Raw genomic sequence first — 16,792 nt, 5'->3', positions numbered from 1 at the left:
TCCAATTGACTAACTAAACCCAAGCCCAGTTCTTCCCTTTAGCCTTCCAAAAACAATAAATCCTGAAAGAAGAGAGAAACCTGGAATCAACTGCAACTTTTACAGACTTGAAGTGGGTGAGAGGTTAGCCATATTCCCACCAGCATACGTTTCGCTGTTGGTTAGCCTCCTCAGCTTCCTTCTACTTTACCAACTCAGAGTCCGAAACCAGGCCCATCTCTGCAATCTCGACCCACAACCTGGTTTTAAAATCTACTGGCTAAGCTCCAGATGGGCTTTCTTCAAAGCCCGTGAACCCAAGCAGGCCCCAGATGAAGCTAATCGCCCAGCATCCATTGTTAGCATTATTTATAGCTCCATCCCCAAAGCGTGATTAAGTGACGTAAAGTGCTTCAAAGGTTCACGTGTTTTCCCTCCATTTCCATAATTTCTAGAATCCCTTCCAGAATGTTCCAGTTAGTACAGTAACGTTCTCCCAGTAGGCTGACTGCTAGACTGAGACTTTTCTCTACAATAACTTTCCTCATGCATCTGAACGGTCCCTTTCTTAAATTTAGTGCCTATTGATTGTGTAAGATTCATTTCTTTCTCTTGACTGCTCAAACCTGTGGTACTGTGTGGAAATACTAATTCCTTTATAATTTATACCATAGGTGGATCTTCTAAACCAAAACTCTTTCCCCACCACCTTTTATAGATTCAGTTCGTTTCCTTTTGGGGAACATCTTGATTCACATAAAAAACAAAAAAAAATGAACACATCAAATTATTTTGATTTGCAACTCGGCTGACAATGTCCCTGTTGGCTCCCGTCTGCCACTTCGATTTCTGGGCTGCAGATTTCATGTGGAAAAAGAGATATTAGGTCAATGAGCCAAAAACCAAGAGTGTTTCGCAACCAAGTGTCTAGAGGGAAAGTTCAAGCAATTGGATCCATGGGGAAATGTTAGTAGCATTTGACAAGCCAATGAGTTTATCTCTTCCAGTTGTCGAAGTCTGGTCTAAGTTTCTCAGAAACCACAACAGGTCTAGTTCACTTCAGTTCAATGACTGATTGCTCGTAGGTTTAGAAATAACAGCCACCTAGTAGATACCATCAATCTATGGTATTCACTGAGCACTTACTGTGTGCAAAGCACTAGATTAAGGGCTTGAGAGTGTACCATCAAACAGAGTTGGTAGACATGTTCCTTGCCCAAAGGACCTTACAGTCTAGGGGTGGTGACAGAAATTAAAATAAATTACAGTTAGGGGATATGGCAGAGTGTAAGGACATGTACATAAATTTTGTGGGTCTAGGGTCCACTCTGTCTTGGTAAAGTGGTCTAATTCTGGGATGTTGAAGGAGAAATTTCAAGGCTTGAGTAACCAGTCCAGCAAACCAACAGTGTGGCTCAGTGGAACGAGCCTGGGCTTCGGAGTCAGAGGTCATGAGTTCGACTCCCGGCTCTGCCACTTGTCAGCTGTGTGACTGTGGGCGAATCACAACTTATCTGTGCCTCAGTTACCTCATCTGTAAAATGGGGATTAACTGTGAGCCTCAAGTGGGACAACCTGATTACCCTGTATCTACCCCAGCATTTAGAACAGTGCTCTGCACATAGTAAGCGCTTAACAAATACCAACATTATTAAACCAACACGCCTCCTAGTGACCCATCTCTATCTCAATCTATCGATCGATAGCATTCAATGGGCATTTACTGAATGCAGAGCAGTGTACTAAATGCTTGAGAAGCAGCTTGGTCTAGTGGATGGAGCACGGGCCTGGGAATCAGAAGGATATGTGTTCTAATCCTGACTCTGCAACGGGTCTGCTATGTGACCTCGAGCAAGTCAGTTCACTTCTGTGGAACTCAGTTATGTCATATGTAAAATGGGCAATAAGACTGTGAGCCCCATGCAGGACATGGACTATGTCCAACCTGATTTTCTTGTATCTATTCCAGTGCTTAGTACAGTGCATGGAACATAGTAAGCACTTTACATATACTATTGAAAAAAAGAATGCAATAGAGTTAGTACAAGAGTACAACAGAGTTAATACAGATGATCCCTGCCCTCAAGGAGCTTTCAGTCCAACAGGAGAGAAAAAATAAAATAAAATAGAAACAGGAAGAAGGAATCAAGTTCAAAGAGATGTACATAAATGTGGAGGGGGGAGAAAGCAGAGAGAATACTCCGGTGAAAGTGGGTAAGGACTCAAGTGCATAGGTGATACAGTAGGGAGGAAAGTAGCGTGGGGAGATGAGAGATTAGTCAAGGAAGGCTTCCAGGAAAAGGTGTGATTTCAGTAGGGCTTCGAAGATGTGGGCAGCGGTGGTCTGGTCTGCCACATGGAAAACGAGAGGAATTCTAGGCAGCTGGGAGGACATTAGCAAGAGGTTGACAGCAAGAGAGATGAGAGAGAGGTATAAGAGGAACAAAATGTGTGGACTGGGTTGTAGGGAGAGGAGAGCAAGGATCATTAGGGGAGTGAGCTGATGGAGTGTCTTAAAGCCAACTGTCAAGAGTTTCTGTTTGATGCAGAGAGGGCTAGGTGGCGGTTGGAGGTTTTTGAGGAGTGAGGAGATGCACAAAGAATGATGATTTAGAAAAATGATCCAGAAAGCGGAGTGAAGTATGGACTGGACAGGGCTTAAGGGTTGCGGGGAGGAGAGAGCGGGTTTGGGGAATGGGAGCTTTGACACTTTGGCCTCCTCTGGTCCCGCATGACTTCGGGGCTCCTTAATTGCTCAAAAGCTAGTGCTTCACATGCAGCCGATTCCCCTCAGACCCTGATCTGGACTAAGGTCTTAGACTCTCCCTAAAGGTAGCAGTTCAGTCAGAACCCAGGGTTCTGCTAAAAAATTCAGCAGACCCCAGGATGGAGATTGGGTCGATCCCAAACAGAGATCCCAGCAGATCCCGGAACATACATCTGGTCAATCCCGGCAAGGAGACCCAGCAGATCCCAGGGCAGAGTTCTGGTCAATCTCAAGATGGAGATCTGGTCAATCCTGGGACAGAGACCTGGTCAATCCTGGGACAGAGACCCAGTAGATCCCAGGACAGAAATCTGGTTCAATCCAAGGATGGAGCCCCTGAAGCACTGTATGATGGTAACTGCTATTATTACCTCAAGGGGGATGGGATGATTTGCAAAGAAATAAAACAGTAAAAAATCCCTTAGGAGAAAGTGGTTAATTCAACACAAATGGAGTCATCTTTCCAATATCCTCTAGCCTTTTAATCATGAGCCAACCTGCTTCCATAATAATAATAATTCTGGTATTTGTTAATCACTTACTACATGCCAGGCACTGTATTAAGCACACGGGCGTATACAAGCAAACCAAGTTGGACACAGTCCCTAACCCAGGTGGGGCTCATAGTTTCAATCCCCATTTTACAGATGAGGTAACTGAGGCCCAGAGAAGTGAAATGGCTTGCCCAAGGTAACCAAGCAGATAGGTGGTGGACGCGGGATTGAATCCATGACCTTCTGACTCCCAGGCCTGTGCTCTATTCACTACGCCATTCTGCTTCTGCTCAGCATGTTCAATGCACAACAGTGGCTTTCACCACACTCCACTGACGGAGGGTTATTTTCTTGGATAGCCCTTGCTGGATCTAAGCCACTCTCTCTTACATACACGAAGGCCAAAACCATCCTTTCCTGCTTTCTATCAGCTGCCACCACTGTTCCCTCCTTTCACCGATATTCCCAAAGACCAATTCCATTATGGTCATTACCAATACTGTTCTCTTGGGATTTTGATCAAGAATGAACTACCAGTTCTTAGTATAATGTTGCGGAAACTGCAAAGCTTATAACTCAAGGATGGAATAAGGAGGGCTATTGGAATGTGGGAATATCATCAATATCAAAAAGCATTTCTAGATCATCTATGGTCCACTATTGGGTACTGTAAAAATTGAGTTAAAAACCATCCCTGCCCTCCGGGATCTTAGAATAGATGATTCAGCCAGAGCTGAGTGTTAGGTTAATCTAGTCAAGTATATTAATCTACGAGGAAAGCAGTGGCCTAGTGGATAGAGTATGGGCCTGGGAGTCAGAGGATGTGGGTTCTAATCCTGGCTCTGCCATTTGTCCGCTGTGTCACCTTGGGCAAGTCACTCAGCTTCTCTGTGCCTCAGTTACCTCATCTGTAAAATGGGGATTAAGGCTGTGAGCTCCATGTGGGACAGGAGATGTGTCCAACTCAATTACCTTGTATCTACCCCAGTGCTTAGATATAATAATAAAAATTATTATTATTATTATGGTATTTGTTTAAACACTTAGTATGGGGCCAAGCACTGTTCTAAGCGCTGGGGGTAGATACAGGTAATCTGGCACACCGTTAAGTGCTTAAACAAATCCATTATTATTAAGTACACACGTACATTCTGCAAGGAAGAATGTATATTCGCTCCTCATCTCCCAAAAGATGTGAAGCAAGTCTGGATCCACAGAGGGCTCCAGAGGCCTAGAACATATTCTTTCAATTATTTAATGTCAAGGGTATTTGTTAAACATTCACAATGTGTCAAGCACTGCTTCTAAGCATTGAGGTAGATGCTTGAGTTAATCAGGTCAGACACAGTTCCTGTCCCACATGGGGCTCACTGCTAAAGAGGGGTAAACAGGTATTGCATCCCTCTTTTACTATTGAGAAATTCAGGTCCAGAGAAGTCAAGTGACTTGCCTAAGGTCATACACCGGCAAGGGGCGGAGCCAGAATTATGTCTTGGTTGCTTTTCTGTATCAGCAATGTGTAGTAGCCCAGATATCTGTTGAATGGTCTCATTCTCAAGGAATTTACTGCATGCTGAATTCAACCTGCTCTATTGGATCAAGGAGCGGCTAAGAAGAGAAATCCCCGTATAGCCTAGCCGGAAAGGTGACACCCAAGCTTCCATGTGTGCACGGAGGAGGAATCACTTCTCCCCAGTCCCTCCGTGTTTCTAATGCAATTTTTTTCACCTCAAATAGCTGCAAGAGCCAATAGCATCTATCTACCAACGACGTGAGTCTTGCACTTGAAAACGACAGCTCTGAGGCTCCCTACCTTGCCGGATCTGAGCAAAGCCAGCAGGGTAAGCCCGGGGCGAAATTTCTCCTTTTAATAATACTTTCAAGTGACTTAAACATCACTCTTCTTCCTTTCCATAAACGTCTCATCGTTTGTGCCTGCTCGTAAGGTCCTTCATTCTTAATTCGACTACAAGGAGGACAAAAGTCGTGTCAGCAGGTCTCGCTGTCAAAATAAAATGCACAAGTAAAATGTTCTTAACTTGGATCTGGTGCGGCGCCAGCCTTTGACAGGAGAGCTAGGCAGGACTCCCGCCTGGCATATTAATTCCAGGATCTGAACTGCCCCCAAGGAGAATGGAGTCCTGACAAGAGTGAGATTCACCGCTCTTTCTGTTGGGTCTAGTTGGACCAATCCAACTTTCAGACAGGAGGAGTGAATATGTGATGTTTCATATCTGTTTGACTTGTAATCCCAGCAGGCAAATGGTCAACCTCTTTTGCGGACAGGGATCGTGGCGTACCGATTCTATTGCATCGTACTCTCCCAACGCTTAGTACACAATAAGCAATCGGTAACCATCTATCTTGCTGCCATCCCCTTTTAAACTGTAAGCTCAGTGTGGAACAGGAAAGTGTCTATCAACTCTGTTTATTGTACTCTCTCGAGTGGCTTAGTACAGTCCTCTGCACTCGTTAATGCTCAATAAATACCACTGATTGATTAATTGATCCAATCATACCACATCCTCACTCTGGCCTGGGCCTCCCTCCCTTTTCATATCCAAACAGACAATCACTCTCCCCACCTTCAAAGACTTATTAAAATCATATCCCCTCCTAGAAGGCTTTCCCCTAATAAGCCCTTATTTTCCCTTACTCTCCCTTCTGTGCCCTTGAATTTGGATTTTCACTCTTTATTCAGCCCACCTCAGTCCCATACCAATTATGTATTTAGCCATAATTATTTTAAACTCTGCCTTCCCCTCTAGAGTATAAGCTCCCGGTGGACAGGTTAAACATGTCTATCAACCCGGTTATTACTGTACTTCTCCTAAGCACTTAATACCAGTGCTCCGTATATAGTATTTAATAAATGAATTAATTGATGAGAATTAAATCAGCCAATAGCCCCAGTCCCACAAGGGCTCACAGGTTTGGAGGGAGGAAAGGTATTTTATCTCCATTTTATGGTATGAGGAAACAAGCTCTGTTTGGTTATTAGAAGCAGTGTGGCTTAATGTATAGAGCATGGTCCTGGGAGTCAGAAGGATCTGGATTCTAAGCCTGGCTCCATCACATGCCTGCTGTGTGACCTTGGACAAGTCACTTAACTTCTCTGTGCCTCAGCTCATCTGTAAAATGGGATTAAGACTGTGAACCCCATGTGGGACAGGGGCTGCGTCAACCGAGTTATCTTGTATCTACCTCAGTGCTTAGAAGAGTGCTTGCGCACATAGTAAGTACTTAATAAGTACTATAATTATTACTACTATTATTGTTAAGTGAAGGCAAGTGGATAGAGCTAGGGCTAGAATCAGGGACTTTCTAACTCCCACCCCTTTGCTCTTTCCACTGTGCCATAATGCCTCCCAACATTGAGGAGGAGAGAGACATAATTTGGCTTCAGGGACCCAAGTCCCACTTGCCTTTCTGCTGGCCAGACTATGAGCCCACTAAGATGCCCAAGGGAGTTCCACTGGACAGAATGCATTACTCAGACGTAGGATGTGCTTTCTGGAAGCTGTCATTCTAAAAATCACCTCCAGCCAACTGGAGTTGTGTATGATTGCCTGGGAAAGATATGAGGACCAGGTAAAACCTCAGAAGAGTTTTAAGAGTGGAAGAGGTGTGGCTTAGCCAGGAGGAGGAGAAGGGAGGGATACAATTCCGGGAGGAAGCTCAACGTATTTGTAAAAGCAGTCGAGGTGGAATGACTCAAGTGTGGGGCATTAAGCCGGTTACCATGGCAGGTGCAGAGAGCCCAAGCTGGACCAAGCCAGAGAAGAGGGTTGATGATTAAGAGGGTCACCCGGGGTGGTGGATTATAAACCCTTAGATCAAGTAGCCAGCTAGAAAATGCCTAGCAGAGCAGAGAGATGGCAAAACTCCCTCAACGGGGACTGTGCCCAAGGGTATAAAATTCAGCAGCAAAGAAATGGAGAATATTAAGGGTGTACTCAGTGGATCATCAATATTTGCCAAACATCATATTCCTACTCAGTTTCACTGCACTTTTTCACTCTTGCCTCTTCTTTCTCTCCCCCTGAGCGGTTAGTTACTAGTGCAGAATCAAACAAGTGCTCGCCAAGGTAATGATCAGTTCATCTTCCTAACTCCAGTAAGCATGAAAGCAGAGCCAGCATTCCCACTGGGCTTGGGTAATCTGCAGTGGTTTCATAGCCAAATGAAAGGGGATACGGCAAAATCCAGCACACTGTTTCCAATAATAATAATGTGATATTTATTAAGTACTTACTGTGTTCCAGGAACTTTACTAAGCACTGGGGGAGACACAAGCAAATCACACTGGACACAGTCCCTGTCCCACATGGGGCTCAGAGTCTCAATCCCCACTTTACAAATAAGGTAACTAAGACACTGAAAAGCGAAGTGACTTGTCCAAGTTCACACAGCAGGTAAATGGCAGAATCAGGATTAGAACCCAGGACCTTCTCCCAGGCCTATATTCTATCCACTAGGTCAAGCTGTTTCTATTTTAGTCCAGCTCTTAATGGGCTAAATAATACTTTTGGAATTCATTTAAGCTTTCCCTCTCCATCAGTGACTGGTAGGAAGGAAAGAAAGCCAGTCAAAAAAAAGACTGCTCAGTCAATAAAAGACTGTTCTTTTTTATTTTTAAGAGTTTTATTTTAACTATGCATTATGTATCAAGCCCTGTGCTAAATGTTGGGGTAGGTACAAGATAATCAAGTTAAACACAGTGTTTATCCACATGGCGCTTACAGTCTAAATAGGAGAGAGTAGAATTTAGTCCCCATTTTATGTTAGAAGATTGAGGTACAGAGAAGTGAAATGACTTGCCCAAGGACACACAGGAGACATGTGGTGGAGGCAGGATTAGAACCTAGGTCCTATGACTCCCAGGCCTGTGCTCTATCAGTTAGGCCATGCTGTTTCCCTGAAAACAGGAGAAGGGCAGCCTTTGTAATTATATACTTATCAAACATTTCCATAATTTATTTTAATGTCTGTAATACCCTCTAGACTGAATGTTCCTTATGTCTGCCAACTAAATGAATTATCTTCTTTCCTACATAAACAGTGACCCCCCATTGGGACGGAGACTGTTTCCAAACTGATAATGATAGTATTTGTTAAGCGCTTACTCTGTGCCAAGCACTGTTCTAATAGATACCCCAGTGTTTAGAACAGTGCTTGGCACAGAGTAAGCACTTAACAAATATCATCACTGTTATTATTATCAACTCTGTTTTTTGTACTCTAATGTGCTTAGGACTGTGCCCAGTAGACAGTAAATAATAAATACCATCATTTGAAAAATAAATACCACTGATGGATAGGATTTGGGCAATGAGGCATTAGGGGAGCTCAGTGTCCGCAATGCTGGACAAGAATAATAATAATTGCGGCATTTGTTAAGCGCTTATTATGTGCCCGGCACCGTATTAAGCACTGGACAGTCTGGGCAGGGGTCCGGAATAGACCAACGTGGTCTGAGGGCCAGAGATCCAGGTAGGTTAAGGTGAAGCTGGCCTGTAGAAGATGAGGAGAAACCAGAACAGGCAGTAGAGAAAGAGAACCGTCAAAAGATAGAATCAAGGCAGGGGGCAAGTGAAGGAGAAGAGTCAAGAAAGAAAAACCCGGGCTTGCGATGGATCGCTGGGTGGCATTTGAGTGCCTACAGTATGCAGAGCATTATACTAAGGACTGGAAAGAATCCATCAGATGCAGTAAGCAAAGTCCGCGATGGTTTGCAATGAGCAAGCAAGAGTTAGGAGAAAGCCTGGGCCAAGAGAGTAGGCCATTCATCTGGCCCCGAGAACACGTTTTGAAGCCTCTTTTTAGGGCCCTAATGAAGTTCTACTTTGTTTTTTGGGTTTGTTTTTTACAGAAATCAACCAACAAAAGCCATTCGAGCAAACAGAGTTGGGACCCATTGCAGACTGCCCCCAGGTGTTGTATGTATTGGGGGGCACGGGGAGAGTGGGAGAAGGAGCTTCCAGGAGCTGAATGTTAACCCTGGATGTCAGTACAAGGACTGAGTGCCTGACAACCTTAAAATAACAGATGGCACTTCTCCTCCCAGAGGACTTCCCTGACAATACCCTCATTTTGTCTTCTCCCACTGCCTTCTGCACCACACTTGCACTTGGATTTGTCCCCTCTATTCACCCCTAAGGCTCTTATGTCCATATCAGTAATTTATTTGCTTGCATTCATGTCTGTCTCCCCCTCTAGACTGGATGCTCCTTGTGTGGGCAGAGAACATGTCTACCAACTCTATTTTAGTGTACTCTTTTATAGTGTACTCTCCCAAGTGCTTAGTACAGTGATCTACACACCGCAAGTGCTCAAAAAATATGATTAATTGATACCCTCTCCCCACCCACATATACACACCCCACTCCAGCCCCTGTGGGTCTTGTCATGAAACAGCTCAGAAAATTGTTTCCAGAAGTAACGGACAAGGGAGGTTTCCCTACACCGGATCGCAGAGCCAGAAACTCCGCCAGCACTTGCTTCTGAAATAGACATTCAATATTTGGGGTAGAAAGTCTCAGTGGCATTTCTTACATAAATCTTCCTGAGTGTCTTCTTTTATAGAGGGCTTGTGCCAACCCAGAGTAGCCAGCTGTGCCCAGACAGCTGCTCAATTAGAACCATCTTAAATCAGCCACAAATGCCTAAGTGTTTATAGCCCTGGGGTTCTACTGTCAAAGCCCCCCTGCTCCATCCAGATTTTGATGATGCTATTTTAAAGTGGCTTTGGGGCATTTTGATATATTGAGCTCTGAGATTTGGTGGCTACGGAAGATGAAATTGTGTGTGTGGGGGGGGGGGTGTGCATGTACACACCCTTTGCAGAGGACAAGTAATGAAGTTAAGCATATTCAGCCTGTAATACAATTTAAGCTAAATGTTTGTAGCCCATATGGAAATCTGAAGCAGAAACAGGAATGTTGCAAAACTGGACGGACATTATCATGGGTTCCACTCTAGGTTTGAGAGTTCTCTCATATACCTTTAAGGAATCCTAAACTACAATATTTCTGTTTGATCTTTATAGTGCCCTGGAATAGAGAAGCAGCATGGCTCAGTGGAAAGAGTCCGGGCTTGGGAGTCAGAGGTCATGGGTTCGAATCCTGATTCTGCCACTTGTCAGCTGTGGGCAAGTCACTTAACTTCTCTGGGCCTCAGTTGCCTCATCTGTAAAGTGGGGATTAACTGTGAGCCTCACGTGGGACAACCTGATTACCCTGTATCTACCCCAGTGCTTAGAACAGTGCTCTGCACATAATAAGTGCTTAACTAATACCAACATTATCCCAATTAGACTGTAAGCCCGTCAAAGGGAAGGGACTGTCTCTATCTGTTGCCGATTTGTACATTTCAAGTGCCTAGTACAGTGCTCTGCACATAGTAAGCGCTCAATAAATACTATTGAATGAATTTCCAAATTCTCATTAACCCAGTGGGGCATACCAATGTATTGGATGTGAATGAACACTTCTCAGTCCACTTGCCATGTTCCCCTCATCTGTATCCCCTATAGACAACCCAAACTGTTGACTTTTAATAATCCTTCGGCTGGAACCAGAGCAGAAATGCTCAGTGTTAACAAGTTCATTCTTTCCCGAAAACACTCTGACCAGATGATTTCCCTCCATTCAATCTGGGGGAAGTGTTAGGCTCTGAGGACGAATCCAATTTTAGGGAGACCTAAGACAAGGACTGTCCAGAATGTTGTGTGAACACCTGAGAGATCCCAGAAGAGGGTTTATCTCAGACTATCTTTATGAATTGTCCATCAGGGCAGCCAAAAGGCTTTGCTACTGTGATTAACGTAGTTGTTCCCAAGCTGACTTGACGAGTCAGAGGACCTGGGGTTCTAATCCCGACTCAGCCACTCGCTTGCTGTATGACCTTGAGGAAGTCGCTTAACTTAACCTGTGGCTCAGGTTCCTCCTCTGTAAAATGAGGGTGACATACCCATTCTCCCCTCACTCTAGATCATGAGTCTCACACGGGGGCTGTGTTTGATATGATTATTCTTCTATCCGACCCCAGTGAAGCAGCGTGGCTCAGTGGAAAGAGCACGGGCTTTGGAGTCAGAGGTCACGGGTTCGAATCCCGGATCGGCCACTTGTGATGCTGTGTGACTTTGAGCAAGTCACTTCACTTCTCGGTGCCTCAATTCCCTCATCTGTAAAATGGGATGAAGACTGTGAGCCCCACTGTGGACCACCTCATTCCCCTGTGTCTACCCCAGCGCTTAGAATAGTGCTCGGCACATAGTAAGCACTTAACAAATACCACCATTATTATCATTATTATATTATTAGTGTTTTGCAGCATAGTAAGTGCTGAAGAAAGATCGCTATTTTTATTATTGTTATTAATAGTAGTGATTATTGGTTTCAGCACTCACCATTTTAAGAATAATTATTGATATTAAAATGTGTGACTATAATATGTAATTATAATGTGTAATTATTGGCATTATAATATAGCTGTGTGGACTGTGGGCAAGTCACTTCACTTCTCCGTGCCTCAGTTTACCTTATGTGTAAAATGGGGATTAACTGTGAGCCTCACGTGGGGCGAACCTGATTACCCTTGTATCTACCCCCAGCGCTTAGAACAGTGCTCTGCACATAATAAGCACTTAACAGATTACCAACATTATTATTATAATTATTATTAATAAGAAGAAGTGGAAACATTCTAGGAGTTCTGGATCGAATTGATGCTGCTGGAGTCCCACAACGGATTTCAAAGCACTGCTGGATAGTATTTAGAAAGTGAAGTAGCAAAGGTGCAGCCTGCTCAGTGAATGTGCAAAACATCAGTGCACCGAAATTTTCTGCCTCCATAAATGATTCGCTGATCCAAGTTACCTCCCGTCACCCATCCCATTATTTATGTGATTAGTCGTATCTGCCCCAGCACTTAGAATAGTGCTTGACACATAGTAAGTGCTTAAGAAATACCATTAAAAAATATCGCGTCCCCTTTACTCACCCTCCTCCTCATTCACCCTTCCACTCAACTCTCTGATGCACACATAGAACAAGGAAGTAGAAAATCTAATGAATGTCCAGCCCAAAGGCTGATTCTGGGAGCTTCTGGGTCCCGGATGTCACTCAGCTCTTGGATTGCCTTCTGGGTTTGGACTACGTTGTTCCCAGTGGATGAAGGGGCAAAGGGGGGACACAGCAAAGGGAGGTTAAAGCACTGAGATTCTATCATCAGAATTTCCCTTATTAGAGGCCCCAGGGAATTGACATCATGGAGCAACTTCTTGCTTATCCTCACAGCACTGGAAAGAAAATTTCTTATCACCTATTCCCCTCAGGGGGCAGAGAAGCTGAACCCATGAAGAACTTGAAATGGCCAGATGAAATTCAGGAGGCGGAGACAGATGTTTAAAAGACAATAAACGAAGCTCATCCTTGAACATGTTGAGAGACAAAATTGCAACTGAGGAACCAACTGGCGGTTGCTTTCCACGGACAGAAGGGAAAAGGAAAGAACCGAGAGGCCGAATGGAAAACTAGGATATCGTCGCAAGTGGCAAACTCTTGAGTGTGCTCGGTGCTTGTTGGTCATCATCGGTCTCTTCAGCAACAATCAACACCACATGAATCCCATCAGTAGTGTCATGTTCGATATGAAGGATGGCTATATAAGTGTTGTCAAATGTGAGTATGGTTAAAGGATAAAAATTTGCTCTCTCTAATCGCATAACGCATAATAATCGCCCCAACAAGAAAGTTGCAATAAGTCCAAAGGAACCTCTGCCCATGTCAATTAGTGGTGACTTTTGCTACCCTCCACAGTCATGTTCCTAATTTCAACTGCTTTTCTTCTCCCACGTATCACACTGGGCATAAAGTTTACCCTGTATGGGTCTGGTTTAAGTCACAGTTAGCTGATTTTTAAGACTGTCTGAAAAGCCGCTTTGATTTCTCACAACTGCGAGTTTCTTTTTAGGTGCTGCTCTGAATTAAATTAGCAGCTTTCAGTCGATGGGGTCCTTTCATTAGCATGATGAGCATTTCAAAGACAGTCTCGACTCCTACTTCGCGGGGGCCGGCAGTGATGAGAGTGAGCAGGAAGAAAGGGGAGAAAGAAAACCAGGGAAGCAGCGTGACCTAGTGGAAAGAGCCACAGGCCTGGGAGTCAGAGGACCCAGGTTCTAATCTGCTGATCCACCACTTGCTGCTGTGTGACCTTTCAAAGTCACTTAACTTCTCTTTGCCCTCGGTTGCCTCATCTGTAAAAGGGGGATGAAATACTGTTCTCCCTCCTATTTTAACCATGTGGAACAGGGACCATGTCTGAAGCAGCAAGCGTAGTGGATAGAGCAGAGGCCTGGGAATCAGAAGGCCAAGGGTTCCAATCCTGGCTCTCGACGCTAGTCTGCTGTGTGACCTGGGGGCAAATCATTTCACTTCTCTGGTCCTCAATGCCCTCATCTGTAAAAATGAGGATTAAGACGGGTGAGCTCCATGTGGGGATAGGACTGTGTCCAACCTGATTACCTTGTATCTATCCAGCACTCAGAACAGTACTTGACACATAGTAAGTACTTAACAAATATCACTGTCTTTGTCTTGTGCCTGTCGTGTGATCTCCGAACCCATAGCGACTCCATGGACGCATCTCTCCCAGAACGCCCCAATTCCATCGCAATCATTCCGGTAGTGTATCCCTAGAGTTTTCTTGGTAAAGAATTCTAAAAGTGGGGTTACCCTTGCCTTCTTCTGCTCAGTAAACCTTGAAATCTCCACCCTCAACTCTCTCCCATTGCCGTGCTTGCCCAGCACAGAGGGGTTTTGAGAATTGTAGCGGATTGCCTTCCACTTGCTAGCCACTGCCAAGCTAGGAATTGAATGGGTAGGCTTCTGTTTCACTCTCCCTCCCGTAGCCGAGATTGGTAGAGAACTGGAAACTCTCCAGGTGCTATCCCGAGAGGGGAACAAATACCATAATTATTATTAATTATTACCTGACTAACTTGTGTTCATTCCAACATTTAGAATAGTGCTTGACACATAGTAAATACTTAAATACCATTAAAAAAATACCGATGTAGGGGGTCTTTTTCCCCCATATCCCACAGAACTTGCAAGTTCACGAGCTGTGGCTGGCAGCATCCAGAAAAGTGACAGGCATCCAGATAAGCAGGCAGTCTCGAAGAAGATTGGAATTATAGTACCAGTGCCACCCGGGCTAATGTGCCTGAGAACAGAGATAGGAAGTTAACTAGTTTATGATAGATCCTGCCAACTGCAATTTCAGCCACCAAGGCTCTAACCGTAACAATAACAGGCTGCAATAATGGATAACTACAATGATAAACAAAATGACAAGAGTCTCCTTGCTTTTTCTCTACCCCCAAGTAATATCTATGTTTCCATCCTGTGCTTCCTAGCTTTTGAAATACGCTGTATTCAGAGGAGTGCCCTGAAGGATTCAACCTTGCGAAGTTTTCCACTACGCTCCAACCCGAAGCGTAAGGCTCGTACTGTCCTCTAATGGGGAAAGTGATTACAGTACACTCCCCTTTCCATTTCCACCTTCTTTGCGTATTAGAGTTGTGCTGCTCCAGCGATGCATCTCATTATCTTACATGCCGCTGCTTTTAATTTTCTTGCTTAGAGCTTGGAACACTCCGCTGCCTCCATCCTCTGAACCCTCCCACGCTCCTTCGTCGCAACTAGAAAGTCCAGCTCTTCTCTCTGATCCCATTGCGTTGTTCCAAGCAAGTTTGACTTCGGCTCTTGATTGTAAGCAAATTGAGAGCTCGGGCCTACCGGCTCTGTTGTATTTTTACTCTCCCAAGTAATAATAATAATTATGGTACTCGTTACGAGCTTACGATGTGCCAATCAATGTTCTAAGCTCTGGGGTAGATACAAGTTAAATAGGTTGGACACAGTCCCTGTCTCACGTGAGATCACACTCTTTATCCCCATTTTAGAGATGAGCTAACTGAGGCCCACAGAAGTGACTTACCCAAGGTCACACGGCAGACATGTGGCAGAACCGGTATTAGAGCCTAGGTCCTTCTGATTCACAGGCTTATACTCTATCCACTAAGCCATGCATCTTCCTTTAATGCAAGTGCTTACTTAATACAGTGCTCTGCACAAAGTAAGCGCTTGATAAATAGCACTGGTTGTTTGACACACTTGACCCATTTTTCCAGCCATATAGCCACTCAAAGTAATTGCAAGATCTGAAAGTAGAAAATAGTATGCGGCCTTTTATATCAATCAATGGTATTGACCGGTTACAGTGTGTAGATTAAGCTCTGGGGAGAGTACAATTCCCCAGTGTTAATAATAATAATGATGATGGTATTTGTTTAGCGCTTACTGTGTGTCAGACACTGAACTAAGTGCTGGGGTAGATACAGGTTTATTGGGTTGGACACAGTACTTGTCCTATGTGGGGTTCACAATCTCAATCTCATTTTACAGATGAGGTAATTTAGGCCCAGAGAAGTGACTTGTCCAAAGTCACACAGCAGACAAGTGGTGGAGCTGAGATGTGAACCAATAAACTTCGGACTCCCACGCTGCTTCTAGACATATTCTCTGGCCACAGAGAACATTTAGATCTACCGTTAATGAAGCCTTGCAAGATAAGGACTTCGAATCCTGAACAAGTCCTCGAACAGTCACCCTCTTCTCTCACTACATCCCAACTCACTCTCTTTGTTCCTCCCAAGATCACCTTCTCTTTATCCCTCGTTCTGGACCCACCCTCCTCCTCCAGCCCCTAGTTCATGCCCTTCCTCCTGATTGGGTCACCCTTCCCTTCAAATCCCAAACTCTCCATCTTCAAAGCCCTTCTGAAAACCTCCCTCCTTTAGGAGGTTCTTACCGAAGAGTTTTTGTTCTTCCCAAGTTCTACTACCAACTCAACATTTAGGCATTCACAGCTACCCAAAGAGCTTTAGTAATAATAACGTTGGTATTTGTTAAGCGCTAACTATGTGCAGAGCACTGTTCTAAGCGCTGGGGGAGATACAGGGGAATCAGGTTGTCCCACGTGAGGCTCACAATTTTAATCCTCATTTTACAGATGAGGTAACTGAGGCACAGAGAAGTTAAGCGACTTGCCCACCGTCATACAGCTGACAAGTGGCAGAGCCGGGTTTCGAACCCACCATCTCTGACTCCCAAGCCCGTGCTCTTTCCGCTGAGCCACGGTAACTATCTATTAGACTGAGAGCCCCGGGTGGGACAGGGACTGAGTCTGACCTGACTAACTTGTATCTACTCCAGTGCCTAGTTTGTGGTTGGCACGTAGTAAGCCCTTAACAAATACCACAGACAAATTATCTATTCGACATACTATACTCTTTAAACATTAGCTCATCCGCATCACAGGAAGCAGTGTGGCTTAGTGGATAGAGCGCGGGCTTGGGTGTCAGAAGGACGTAGGTTCTAATCCCGGCTCCACCTCTTGTCTGCTGGGTGACCTTGGGTAATTTCATTTTTCTGGGACTCAGTTACCTCATCTGTAAAATGGGGGTTGGAACTGTGAGAGTCACGTC

The sequence above is a fragment of the Ornithorhynchus anatinus genome, chromosome 11 (assembly GCF_004115215.2).
Source record: "Ornithorhynchus anatinus isolate Pmale09 chromosome 11, mOrnAna1.pri.v4, whole genome shotgun sequence".
Taxonomy (NCBI): Eukaryota; Metazoa; Chordata; class Mammalia; order Monotremata; family Ornithorhynchidae; genus Ornithorhynchus; species Ornithorhynchus anatinus.
The sequence above is the reverse complement of the archived record's forward strand: the minus strand, read 5'-3'. Positions refer to the sequence as shown.